Genomic DNA, 14571 nt, shown 5'->3' on the forward strand with positions numbered 1-14571 from the left:
ACGTGCAATAACTTATGCACTCTGGGTTCACCGAGAGGGCCTGCAGATCACTAATGTGCTTGGCTGTAGCCAAGGCCAGGTGCAGTGCTGTCTTAAGAGACAACCCCATCATCTCCATTCTCTCTAAAGGCTCAAAAGGAGGCTGAGAGAGTCCATCCAGCACCAATGGCAGATCCCATTTGTCTGGAAATCATTTGGAGGCACCTCACTCCCTTCATGAAGCGACACACCAAAGGGTGGCGGCTCAACGGGGTGCCTTCCAAGCCAATATGTCACACCGATATGGCTGCCAGGTAGACGCTCACCGTAGACAATGTCCTCCTGCTTCCAATGTCCTCCTGCTTCCAATGTCTCCTTAAAGGTTCTATGACATTCATTTTCACTTTTTTTATGTTTTTTGGGGGGTTTTGTGACCTCAATTATACACAAAAAAAATGAACTTTGAACATTCAGTGGATTTTCTGTGGTCTGGGGTTTTCTGAATAATTAGGCTGAAAAGTAATCTGAGCTTGGCCCTTCGACAGTGAGGTCACTGTCGATTAATCCCGCCCACTCTCCTCCTCGCCCCTCCCCTCCCCTATCCTTTCCTTTGGGGGGGGGGGGGGCGGAGCAGAGGCGATGATTGACAGGCAAAATCCCTCACCAGCGACACCCGCAGGCAAAGATTTATTTTTTCATTGCAGTTGAAAAGGCTTTAGAAATGTGAGAGAAAAACACCTGCCATGGATCACTGGAGTGGAATTTTTTGTTAAAACTTTCTTTACACGTTTGAAGGACCATGACCAAGACTTTTAATGTGTGGTAAAACTGAACGTCATGAAACCTTTAAGGAAAGATAGGATGCTCCCCACAGGTGCTTGGAACGCAATGAAGTGTAATCTCTCACACCACGTTTTGAACATGGGCCACTTAAAGTCATAGAAAGATCTAGTAGAACTAGAAAGAAAAAAGGGAACTGTCCTAGACCTAATTCCTCAGCATTTCTGAGACATGTGGCTATGAAATCTGGTTTGAGGACATCACATGCACATCACGACCTAAAAGTGTGAACTTCCTACAGTAGGTCCAATATACTGTAGGCATTTTAACGGGTTAATAAGTCAAAATGATTAGGGTTTTTCTATTAATACATTTTTCAAAAACGAATACTGTATATAAAGTATGTATACATTTTCTATACTGGGTCTACAGTAGATTGTCTAGCTACTCTGGTTTCTAAATTTGATACTGTCCTTCGGTAATGAATATGACTATTTTCTGCTTCTTCTAAATTCAGTTTGTGTTCCATTTGCAAGTTCTATTCATATTTTCTTTACTGTATTTTTTGGAGTGTGTATGCATGTATGTGCATACAATACTTGTAGGCCTAATGAAGTGATGTGCTAATAGATAATACATGATCTATTAGCAGACAGCTTCATTGTCTTCTATGTCGTATACATTTAGAGAATACATTGTTTTACACTGGAAGCCATTCATCATTGCCACCAAAAGCGTAGTTATATTTTTAAAAAAGAAATATGACGAAAAGGCTAGTATGGATATTTTGAACATTGTAATCACTATGATCGGTAAAAATTCTCAGCTATGGAAATATCGTGTTCTTGTCAGGACGAAAGTAAATAAAAGCAAATGAGGGCAAAGTAAGTTTCAGTTTTTAGTGCTCAAAATCAACTCATAACGTTTGTCTTGTGACTGTGGTTGGACAATGTGGTGCGAACACACACACACACACACACACACACACACACACACACACACACACACACACACACACACACACACACACACACACACACACACACACACACACACACACACACACACACACACACACACACACGCACACTTCAAAAAAAAGAGTGGAAAGAGGATGTTAACCTTGCTATAGGTTCATGAGAAATGTATTTGGAAATCATTATCATCCACCGCAGTGTTCTCTCGTTCTTAGCACCAGAAAAGAGGAGGTGAAGGAACCAGGGCAGGTCACTGTACAAAGGGAGGACCTTGGGTGGGGGGGACAGGCAGGAGGTCTCTCTAGATCTGGGTTGAGAAAGGAGTCATCCATCAAAAGTCTGAGACTGATACTAAGCTAGTTGAGGCAGGTGAACACCCTCAGAGCACAACAAACCTCCCAGAAGACAATTGGAACGGGAGACGGCAGACGGCAGACTCATTGGATTGGATTGTGACACCACAGCCACACTTTTAACTCCAGAGACCACACATTGTAAGTCCAGTTTAATATACAATCTGTTATTTGGCATTCAGCAGAAACCTAAACGGTTTGGCATTTTTAGTGGATGTACAGTAAGGAACCTGGACATTGGATATGGGGGTGCTGGTCCAGAAAAGGTTGTGAATGGCCTACAATGTTATTAAAATGTATTACTGTTATGTAAAATACGATATTTTTACATTTTAAAAGGCTGTTTCACTGCTATGTTAGCCTCGAAACCCATGTCTTTTTACTGCTATGTAAACATGTATTTATTTTAGAATAGGCCATCCTAGAAGGTGCAATGTTATTACTTTTTGGTCGCAAAGAGAAAAAAAACGAATACTGCAACTAATACCCGAGACTTATTAAGATAAATTAGCCTACAAAGTACAACTCTTTGTTGTTGGAAAACATGTATCCATCCATCATGCATTTGCAGTGTCTTTTCTCTCACTCACACACATCCTAGTTTTAACTAAAACTAGGATGAGAGAACATATCGCTCCAGTTCTAGCTTCACTACACTGGCTCCCGGTTGTTTTTAGGATTGATTTTAAAATTATTTTAATAGTTTATAAAGCTCTAAATGGTCTGGCACCTTCCTACCTCTCTGACTGCCTAGAGAGATATGTTCCAAACCGGGCCCTCAGGTCTTCAAGTGCTGACCTGCTCGAGGTGCCTACAATGACATAAAAAAAATACGGTGAAGCAGCATTCTGCTTTTACGGACCGACAGTGTGGAATAAACTCCCATTACACTTAAGACAGGCAGCCTCTGTCGATATTAAAGCACAGCTCAAGACCTATTTCTTCACTCTTGCTTTTAGCTGATTCTTTGGTTGATTTTAATTCCTCACTGTATTGCCTATTTTAATGTTGTTTTATGCCTTTGCTTTTATTTTATTTTATTTTATTTTTGTTTGCTTTATTGTTAAATTGGTTCTAACTAATTGTATTCTTGCTCTGTAAAGCACTATACAAATAAAGTTTATTATTATTATTATTACTCTGTAAATTCATTTTGCTCTCTATTTCTTCTTTCTTTGATTCCTCATCTCTCTGAACAGCTTTCCCACTCTCAAGTCATGAACATGAACACCACAACATCTAATAACACCGTGGAGTGTGTTCTAGATACCAGTGTGACAGCGGTGGTCTTCCCCTGTTTATATAGTGTCCTCTTTCTAGTGGCACTGGTACTGAACAGTCTGGCTGCATGGATCTTTTACAAGATCCCCACTAAATCCACATTTGTGGTCTATCTAAAGAATGTGGTGAGTGAAGGCATTTTTAAAATGACATTTGTCAGCGCCATAATATAGGAAAAAACTGAACAAACTGATTAATAATATGATCCTTCACCAATAGGTGGGTGGCTGACATGCTCATGACTCTGACCATCCCTGTGAAGGTGCTGAAGGATGCAGGCGTGGGCTCCTTGCCCCTGCTTGTCTTCTACTGTCGATACTCGTCCATTCTGTTCCACCTCACCATGTATGTCAGCATACTTTTTCTGGGCCTCATCAGTCTGAACCGCTACCTGAAGATAGTCCGATCTGCTGTGCAGACGGTCAGGGTTTGTCAGGTGCTGAGTGCAACTGTTTGGGTTGTTATGTTATGTCTAACGCTGCCAATTGTCATCATGGCTGACCAGCCACCACAGCTGTCTGGAGGCGAACTGAATTGCGCCTCTCTGTGGAGCGAGCTGCGCTTGTATACAGCAGCCCACCTTGTCTTGCAGGTAAAACATCTAAACCTGTCAGTTTAACTGTCTAAAGGCAACTGTGATGGACTGTATTACTGCAACATTATACTGTAGATGGGGAAGGAAGTAGCCATACTACTAAGTACTTCACTCTAACACAGAGGTGTACTACAAACCTTTTCAACAATGATCCTGTCGATCCATGCTTGTCACGACCCAACCCAATGTAGTATTTATTCATAATAATGAATTGCAGAGGTGGACGAAGTACTCAACTCAGGTAGCCTACTTGAGTAAGAGTACAGATATTCCTGGTCAAATTTACTCCACTACAAGTAAAAGTAGCTCAGTCAAAATGTTGCTCAAGTAAGAGAAAAAAAGTAATCCCTTTTAAATATACTTAAGTATTCAAAAGTGCATGCTTTGAAAACACTTAAAGTACAAGGAAAAGTACATGCTTTTAAAAATACTTAAAGTACAAGTAAAAGTAGAAGTAGGAGTACATTTCTTAATTTTTATATCAATGAATTGCTGTAATGTTTTCTCAATGAATTTATAGGAGCCAGAAACACGGCTAGTGTGAGCGCAGAAGTGTGGCCTTTCCTAAAATTTCATTTTAGGGAAGAAAAAAGAAACGGCCAACCTAAAAGTACTCTACAGCCTTCCTAGAAATGTACTAGAGTAAAAGTAAAATATTTGTCTTGGAAATGTACTTAATGTACTCAAGTAAGAGTGATAACTATCAAAAAAAATCTAATACTCAAGTAAAGTACAGTACTCAAGTACATTTACTCAAGTACATTTACTATTTTGTTTGTTTTCTTTGATTGATCCCCCCTCCCTCCTCTTCCCTCTCTTTTTTCTATGGAAATAACAATACGATAGAACTTGCACGAAAACAAATTACACCCACTTTTTTACTTCTGTAAACCTGTGATGTGACAATAAAGCTGATTCTGATACTGTACATAAACAAATGCATGGAACACATAGCCCAAATATAGTAAAAGTAAAAACATCAGCAACTTCACTTGCAGTGCAGTACAATATGTTTAATGTTTGCCATTGCGTTCCAATGTTTCCATCCACAATTAAGTGACCCAACAGATGTCTTCCGTGATTACCCAAGTTTGGTTCCTACCTCACAGTTTGTGCACGGTGCACTTTTAACTATCCGCTTACATTGAGTAAGTCTTGTTGTTCTTTCTGTTGATGTATTGTGTGTCCAGGTGGTGTTCTGGGGCACACTGGCTCTGATGCTGTTCTGCTACACCTTCATCTGCAGGAAGGTGTATGAGACATACACAGCCTCCAGGAGCAGCTCCAAAGTGACCAGTCGCAGAACCAATGCACAAGTCTTCGTTGTGGTAGCAGTGTTTTTCATCTGCTTTGTCCCCTTCCACTTTGTCCGTGTTCCCTACACACTGAACAAAACCCAACAATCTGTAGAATGTAATGCACGGAACACCATCTACATCGCCTATGAGACCGCCAAGTGGCTGTCGACCACAAACGTGTGTCTGGATCCACTCATTTACATATTCCTGTGCAAGATGTTCCGGAGTCAACTGACAGCCACACTCCGTTGCAAGCCCCTCACACAAGGCACCATGGACATGGATCTTACACACATCTAGATAATATGGAGGCACAATGTCCTCCCTGCTCACCTGCCTCTACACTGGCAGGTGAGCCAGTACATTACAACACCAGTGGCAACACAAACAGTGTTTTTTTTTTGTTACATGAAAAATAAAGGCAAGATAAATTATGATAAAGGTTTTATGCAAACATGACTTATGGGACTTCTAAAATATTGATGACAGCACTTGATCAAGTTTCATGTACAGATGAGATTTCAGTTCCTTCTTTATCATTTGACTGTCAGCTGGAAACCTAGTCAAATGATTTGTGGTTTGTCTGTGTCTTTCCAAGTTCTCTTTCTTCGCCATCATCACTTTGAAGTGGTTGCTGAAGAAAAACAAATACATACTTAAAACGCAGATGACAGCACATGATCCAGTTTCATGTACGGTACACATACAGCCCATGTGTGACTGACATTTCACTTATTTCGTTTTTTTCCGCAGAAAAAGTCTGAAATGATTTGTGGTTTGTCACAGGTTTTGCTCCATGTTCCCTTATTTCACCATCACGGCATAGTTGTTGCTGATGAGACAAACATTTCCTTTTTTTTTTCTTCCGCAAGTTTTTCCGCATTATACACAAAACACAACAAAATGGATTGGCATACTCCAAAACCCACCCACCCACTCCTCAGACCCGTACAAAACATGAAGAACAAGACTAGAACAAAACATACAAACAATAGAATAGAATTAAAGTTAAAAAAAAAAAAAAAAAAGGAAGGAAAAAACATACACACACACACACACACACACACACACACACACACACACACACACACACACACACACACACACACACACACACACACACACACACACACACACACACACACACACACACACATACAAAAGAGAAGAAAGAAAATTACACTATGGGGTACTTAGTGACACATCCGGCGCAGCAGTAGAAGGAAGTCCTAGACCTTCCTCAGCGTTTCTGAAACTTGTGGGTGTGAAGTTTAGTTTTAGGCCATGGCTGCACATATTTCTCATGCACATCACATCCAAATATGTGACCTTGCTAGGTACAGTTGATAGGCTTTTCAAAGGTTTAATTACTGTAGTCAAAATTCTTAGGGCTTATACTAATCCTTACCATATTTCTTACTGATATAAAAATGATGTATACATTAGCTTGACCTGGTCTCAGAGGTTGTTTAGCTTCTCTCATTTAAACATTTTCTACTGTATCTGTCCTCCTGTAATGAATATGACTATTTTCTTCTTAAATTTTTATGTTTGTTCTATTTATTGTCTCCGCCAGGCCAAAAGGCAAGAAAGGCATGGCGAGAGAGTATGTTTTACCGTCCGTCCGTCCGTCCGTCCGTCCGCCCCCCCCCCCCCGTGTGTGTGTGTGTCCATCTGCGACCAGCTAATCTCCGCCACCGTTGGCTTGATCGCAGCGAAACTGTGCACACACACTCCCTGGATGCCAATTCCAAACTTCTGCGCCAAATTTTACACATGGGCCTTTTATAGCGCCACCAGGTGGCCGATTTGTGCAAAACACATTTTTTGACAGTACTCCTACAGATTTTGTCCAAAAATCTCACAAATCGGTACACAGTATCTATACCTAGTCATTAAACAAAACGTGTCTTTCAGATTTTTCAGATTCCATCCTGATTGGCTAAAAATGGCTTCCAAAGTTTGCAGGAGTGCTCCGTTTTCAACAAAATGCCTCAAATCATGAACACAGCATGTAATTTCCGTGAAATTTTCCACGCATATTTCCACTATGCCGAGGAAGAAATGCCACTTGAAAATTTTCAAATCAGCTTCATGGTGGCGCTATAACAGGCCGATTCATGTTTTTACCTATAACTGCACCGATCTGTGTAAAACTTTGTATGCGCACTCCCTAGAGCTCAAGGAAAAACCTTTGCCCTGCATTTTTCACATCTGCCTTTTCACTAGGAAAGACCAAGCATCAGACAAAATAGGTTTAAGGTTGTTTATTGAATAAACCCAGGAGTATGGTCGTTTATGGGCACGTCGCATGCGCAGCGGCCAAGGATGCAGAGTGCCGAATGTTCATCTAAGGTCATCACTACACGCAAGCGTGGAGTGTGCGGCTTAGATGACCAAGGCACGAACAACATCTTTCGCTGTTGGAGTATGGTCGTTTATGGGCGCGTCGCATGCGAGGCATGGGACGTGCGGCATAAACGGCCATGATGCTGAGTGCCGAATGTTCATCTAAGGTCATCACTACACGCAAGCGTGCAGTGTGTGGCTTAGATGTCCAAGACACGAACAGCATGGGGGGTGCTGGCATGGTCATCTAAGGTCATCACTACACGCAAGCGTGGAGTGTGCGGCTTAGATGGCCATGGCACGGAATGACATCCGGGGTGCCGGCTTGGTCATCTAAGGTCATCACTACACGCAAGCGTGGAGTGTGCAGCTTAGATGGCCAAAGGCATGGGGGTGAGTGCCGGCGTGATCATCTAAGGTCATCACTACACGCAAGCGTGGAGTGTGCGGCTTAGATGGTCAAGAGCACTGGACATGGGAAGGCAGGTGTGATAAAGAGGGGGCGAGGCCAAGGAGGGCGATTCCGGGGGGGGGGGGGGGGGGGGGTCGTGGACCCAGATACTTTGGCTTAGGGGTCCGAGGCGTTAGCCGTGCAGAGGTAGATTAAGGGACCCCGCCTGGAACCTGTAGAATAGGATAGAAGTAGAAAAGCAGAGGGAGGGAGGGAGGGTTACTGGAAACTAGCACACTGCCGTTTTTGGAATCTGGGTTTAAATACCCCGGTAGTTGGCAGGGGAGGAGTTGTCGCTTGATTGGAGATGGGTGAGTGGTTGGCACGGGTTGGCACGGGGTGGAGTTGCCCGAGGCTGGTTAGAGTTGTGATTGGTTGTCTTCTCCTTGGTCAAACCTCCCGAACATCAGTTGTACCAACTCCATTTGTAGCGCCACCAGGAGGCCGACTGATGTAAAACACATTTCTTTATATTACTCCTTCCGATTTTATCCAAATTTCACAGAAATCGGTACACATGATCTCCATAGTCATGTGATCAAGACGGATTTGTTTGATTTTTCATATTCCATCCTCATTGGCTAAGATTGACATCTAAAGTTTGCAGTAATGGCTTGTTTTGCACAAAATGCCTCAAACCATGAATGCAGTGTCCGATTGCCGTGCAAGGCCTAAGAACAAATGGCACCCTTTAAACATAGGCCTATTATAGCGCCACCAGGAGGCCACAATAACCTACCTGACCTGGCGGAGACCTGTGCTCCGAGGAGCACTTTTTCCATTTATTTATATTTTAATGTGCACAACATGAAGCAATGATCTGCGAATAGATACATTATCTATCAGCATTGTCAGTTACCGTTTTCCATCAAGCACATTTCTGGTCCACATCCAGGCACTATGCAAATCTTGTGTTTTATTTTTGTCATAATAGGACAAAAGGAAAAAGCAGAGGGTCAAGTAAGTCCCATCCGTTTTGAGTGCTCAAACTCGACTCACATAACTTATGTATGTTGACTATAGTTGGATAACACACACACACACACACGCACACGAACGCACGCACGCACGCACGCACGCACGCACGCACGCACGCACGCACGCACGCACGCACGCACACACACACACACACACACACACACACACACACACGCACATCTTCAAATAGAAGTATATCACAGTATGTGTATTATACAGTATGGTTTGAAAAAGAGGAACTGGGGTACAATGCACAGGGGGAGGAGTAGTGGGGGGGGGTCAGAAGGTCGACTAGATATAGGTTGAGAAAACAGTCCATGTCTTCACTGTTCATCCATCAACTTCATTCATTCATTCATTCATTCATTCGTCTTCAGAAGCTGTTTGAGATCAAAGAGACTCAATATGAACTTACAGGCATGTTTGAAACAACATGGGCAAGAACAAATACCAAACAACATTGTGTATCTGTGAAAGGGGTAAGTTTGTGGAGTTGTTGTGAAAAGGAATTAAGGATGTGTAGTTCGATCTATGTGTTTAAAAAAAAATTTAAACAAGACTATAAACAAGTATAGAGAGGTATTATGATCATGTATTATTATAATTATTATATAATATATTATGGATCATGAGTCACAGAGAAAAAAAAAAAAATAAATAAAAAAATTAAAATTATACAAAACTAGAAAAAGTGCTCCTCGGAGCACAGGTCTCCGCCAGGTCAGGTACGTTATTGTGGCCTCCTGGTGGCGCTATAATAGGCCAATGTGAAAAGGGTGGCATTATTCTTAGGTCGTTCACGGCAATCGGACACTGCATTCATGATTTGAGGCATTTTGTTCCAAAAATGTGTTTTGCTAAATTAGACCTGCTGGTGGCGCTATAACAGGCCAATGTGAAAAAGGGTGGCATTTCTTCCTTGGCCTAGTGGGAATGTGTTTGTGAAATTTCATGGAAATCGCAAGCTGCGTTCATGATTTGAGGCATTTTGTTCAAAACGCACCAATCCTGCGAACCTTAGCCAATGAGGATGGAATATGGGAAATCGGACAGATCCGTGTTGATCACATGACTATAGAGATACTGTGTACCGATTTGCATGACGTTTGGATAAAATCTGTAGGAGTAATGTAAAAAAAAATGGGTTTTGCACAAATCTGCCTCCAGGTGGCGCTATAATCGGCCCATGTGAAAAATTTGAGGCAGGGGTTCTGAATTGGCATCCAGGGAGTGTGTGTGCACAGTTTCGCAGCGACCGGGCCAACAGTGCCGGAGATTAGCTGGTAACACACGGACAGGAGACACACACACACACACACACACACACACACACACGGACGGACGGACGGACGGACGGACGGACGGACGGACGGAGGGTAAAACATACTCTCTCGCCATGCCGTTCGGCCTGGCGGAGACAATAAAATAAATTCATGTATTTACATGAATAACAATACATGTGATCATGCATTGTGTTACATGTGTCAGTAGTGTGTCTGTGGAAGAGTGTGACAGTAGAGTGTGTATGTCAGAGAGTGGGTCTGTGAGTGGGTGTGGTTACTTCCAGGTGCTGCCTATCTACTGAGTGCTGGATGCCAATTATCAGCCCTTTCAATGATTGGTTGGGGTTGCCTACTTAAGGACACCAAACACCTTAGGATTTTGGCAGTACTTGTTGTAAAACAGTCCCCTGCCATGCTATTGTTTCTTCTGTTGATATTGTGTGTTTACTCTAGTTATGTCCAGTAAAACCTTCATTAGGCTTGCTGGTGCAAGTAGTTCTGAAGGTACATTGACGGTTAAGATTGTTACCAGTTTGGATTCTTCCTTTGCTGGTTAATAATGGTGTATGGGCGCCAGCTTTTTGGACAGATTACTTTAGTGCAGTTAGGTTATAGTAGCACTCACTCTGTAATCATTATTTTTATGTTTGTTAGATTAGACAGTTTCTGAAACTCAAGATTAAGTTCAGATTGATTTTGATTATTTATTGAGTTGCCCATATATGTCTTCTGTTAAGGTATAAAATCATGTTTACAATCAAGTGTTAAATCATGTCATAAAATAATTAATTATTTTTCAAATCATGCCATTCTAACAAGAAAAGGGAAAAGAAATGGTCAATAAAACCCAGACTTCACTTTCCAACCCGTATGTGACAATCCTTCATTTCCCCTCCCCACATTGTTATTATTATATAAATATATTCTGGATTCTGAAGCAAAAACCTTGTTTCTGTTTTTCTGCAATATTTTTTTCTTCTGTTTATTCTTTTAAAAACTTTTTTGAGACTTAAATTGTTTTCCTTATTTGTCATGTACTGTATGTACTTTATGTTGATAGGCAGAATAAGCTATTTATCTTCAGGATATACATTTGTTTTGGTCATAACTATATGTACTGTATTGTTTTAATGCGAATGGAGCATATTGTTTGCATAGTGTTGACCAAATGATGACCAAAATAAAAACTTGCAAAGGGAAAGTGAAATCAACAGCCACTGAGTGATACATGCTAGCTGAGGCAGGTGAACACCCACAGAGCGGAAATCATCTCAGCAGACATTTGGAACGGGCATCTCAGAAGCAAAGGGTCTTTCACTGACTGAGAGGACGACTGGCAGACTCATTGGGATTGTGACAACACAGCCACTCATTAGCTCCGGAGTACCACACATTGTAAGTCCAGTTTAATATAAAGTCTGTTATTTGGCATTCAAGAGCAACAAATTAGGTTGTAGCCTAAATTTAAATTGGGTGTGGGGGACGGTAAGGAACCAGGATACTGGATAGGGGGCCGCACTGGCCCAAACATGATGTTTTTAAATGTTACTGTTATTTAAAAATGTGCATGTATATTTTAAAGCTTGTTTCAGTGCAAGTATTGATTTTTAAAGTACAACTTTTGTACAACTTTAGTACAAGTAACTCCAAATACGTATTAAGTTATATTTATCCATCATGCATTTACAGTCTTTTGTCTCTCACTGTACATTTCTTTGATTCCCTCATCTCGCTGAACAGCTTTCCACTCTCAAGGTCATGAACATGAACACCACAACATCCAATAACACCATGGAGTGTGTTCTAGATAACAGTGTGACAGCTGTGGTCTTCCCCTGTCTATATAGTGTCCTCTTTCTAGTGGCACTGGTACTGAACAGTCTGGCTGCATGGATCTTTTACAAGATCCCCACTACCTCCACATTTGTGGTCTATCTAAAGAATGTGGTGAGTGAATGGATGTGTGGGAAGTGTATTTGTCAGTGCAAAAATAATATTACAAAGTAATTAATAATATGAACCTTCACCAATAGGTGGTGGCTGACATGCTCACGACTCTGACCATCCCTGTGAAGGTGCTGGATGATATTGATTTGGGCTCCTTGCACCTGCGTGTCTTCTACTGTCGATACTCGTCCACTCTGTTCTACCTCTCCACGTACATCAGCATACTTTTTCTGGCACTCATCAGTCTGGACCGCTACCTGAAGATAGTCTGGCCATTTGGGAGATATGCTGTGCAGAAGGTCAGGGTTGGTCAGGTGCTGAGTGCAACTGTCTGGGTGGTGATGTCATGTCTAGCACTGCCAGGCGTCCTGGCTGACCAGCCACCACAGCTCTCTGGAGGCAAACTGAAGTGCATCAACCTGTGGAGTGAGGTTGGTCTGCGCTGGTATAAGGCAGCCGACTACGTTTTTCAGGTAATACATTAACTTTGCAATGTAACTGTCTAACATGGATATATAGTATATCACAACAGTTACATTTAGTCATGACCAACCCATTGTCGTATTTAATATCCCCATTACTAGGCCAGAACGGCCGAGGGTGAGGGATTATGTTTTCGTCCCCTTGAGTTTGCTCACAAGTCTGTCCGTGAGACTGTCAGTGAGGCTGTCTGTCTGTCTGTCTGTCTGTGCGCAGCTTATCTTGGGCACTGCCGGACCGATCAGCATGAAATTTGCACGCACACTCCCCGTGGGCCAAACATTTAAAATCAACCTCATGGTGGCACTATAACAGGCCGCTTCAAGTGAATGCTTTCTCCTGATGTATTGTGTCCAGGTGGTGTTCTGGGGCACACTGGTTCTGATGCTGTTCTGCTACACCTTCATCAGCAGGAAGGTGTATGAGTCATACACAGCCTGCAGGAGCAGCTCTGAAATGACCAGTCGCAGAACCAAAGCAAAGGTCTTTGTTGTGGTAGCAGTGTTTTTCATCTGCTTTGCCCCCCTCCACTTTGTCCGTATTCCCCACACACTGGCCTATATCGGAAACACAGCAAGCCACTGCAGAGCACAGAAAGCCATCTACATCGCCTATGAGACCTCCATGTGGCTGGCGACCACAAATCCATGTCTGGATCCACTCATCTACATATTCCTGTGCAAGACGTTTCGCAGATATCTGACAACCACACTCAGCCGCAAACCCATCTCATAAGACACGGCGGAAACTGATGTTCAACACAGTCACAATGTGTGACAGGAAAGGCTATTAAACTTAACCTTGTGTCAGCAGGCTTTCATTACTGTTCAGTGTTCCGATCTGGCCGAATAGACCGCCTACCATATCTGGTAATTTGCATACACATACATGCATGTACACAGGCCGTTTTCATATCGGCAATAGACCGGATGTGTAACCTGCAAATCACATTGATCCGTATTGGCATTGCTTCAGAGGTTCATATGGCTCATGCCACGCAATACTGAGCTCCATCAGTGTGATCTGACATAGTTACTGCTACATGTGTGCAATGTGGTGTGTGAACTTGGATGAATTTGTTTCACGTTTTGCTAGACCTTAAACCGATTTAAAAGTGACTTTTATTTTACTGGCCTATGCATTTGGACAAGCTTTTTTTAAATGTAGAGTTTAAGGTAAATTAGTCATGAAAGGATTGCTTGCATTTTATTGTAAACTTTAGAGCAACGCAGTCTTTTATGTTGAGTTATGGTGGAGTGAGAACAATTAAAAGACACTTTATTTACATTTGTTCATTTTTTAGACTAGCCAATTTCCCACTGCCCATTTGTCTCCTTATTTAGTTGTTATGCCAATTCATTCTGCCCACCAAGTGCTAGATTCCTGAACGGCCCTGCCGGACCCAGGCCCAGGGGCCCTCTAGAAAATTGGTTCAACTGAGACCAGGCCCAGAGCAATAAGGGCCCCCGAAGGCTCATTCAAGATTGTCATGCCCAGATAGTCTCAACAATCACTTCTGCTCACTAAAGGCTAAATATCTACTTTCTATCCTTTCTGGTTGCCCACAGCTCATGGACCTGTATACAGAGAGTATATAGAGTTTTGTTTTTACATAACAAAATGCACCTCTTTCACATGCACCTGTTTCATAATGTCCCCCAACCCACCACAATTACAGTTTTTAATTTGATCCTTTTATCCATTAGAATGCATGTTATTCCACTCTCAAGGTCATGAACATGAACACCACAACATCCAATAACACCATGGAGTGTGTTCTAGATACCAGTGTGACAGCGGTGGTCTTCCCCTGTCTATAT

The 14571-nt window shown here is 42.2% G+C and overlaps 1 protein-coding gene and 1 pseudogene across 3 annotated transcripts in view; both read left to right on the plus strand.

Moving 5' to 3' along the window:
- Positions 1–249, plus strand: part of LOC308096301 (P2Y purinoceptor 13-like) — a 2500-nt gene extending 2251 nt beyond the window's left edge. For both annotated transcript variants that reach the window (XM_080443690.1, XM_080443689.1), the window contains exon 4: positions 1–249. This exon is cut by the window's left edge and continues 556 nt beyond it. The gene's annotated coding sequence lies outside the window, so the exon portion shown is untranslated.
- Positions 250–3312: 3063 nt separating this feature from the next.
- LOC308096583 lies at positions 3313–13486 on the plus strand (annotated as a pseudogene). The gene is made up of 7 exons: positions 3313–3495; positions 3590–3962; positions 5156–5531; positions 11583–11719; positions 12065–12271; positions 12358–12744; positions 13109–13486. The product of its transcript is annotated as an uncharacterized misc_RNA (transcript).
- Positions 13487–14571: the final 1085 nt, after the last annotated feature.

The sequence above is a fragment of the Gymnoscopelus braueri genome, assembly GCF_963280865.1.
Source record: "Gymnoscopelus braueri genome assembly, chromosome: 12".
In the NCBI taxonomy this organism is placed as follows: Eukaryota; Metazoa; Chordata; class Actinopteri; order Myctophiformes; family Myctophidae; genus Gymnoscopelus; species Gymnoscopelus braueri.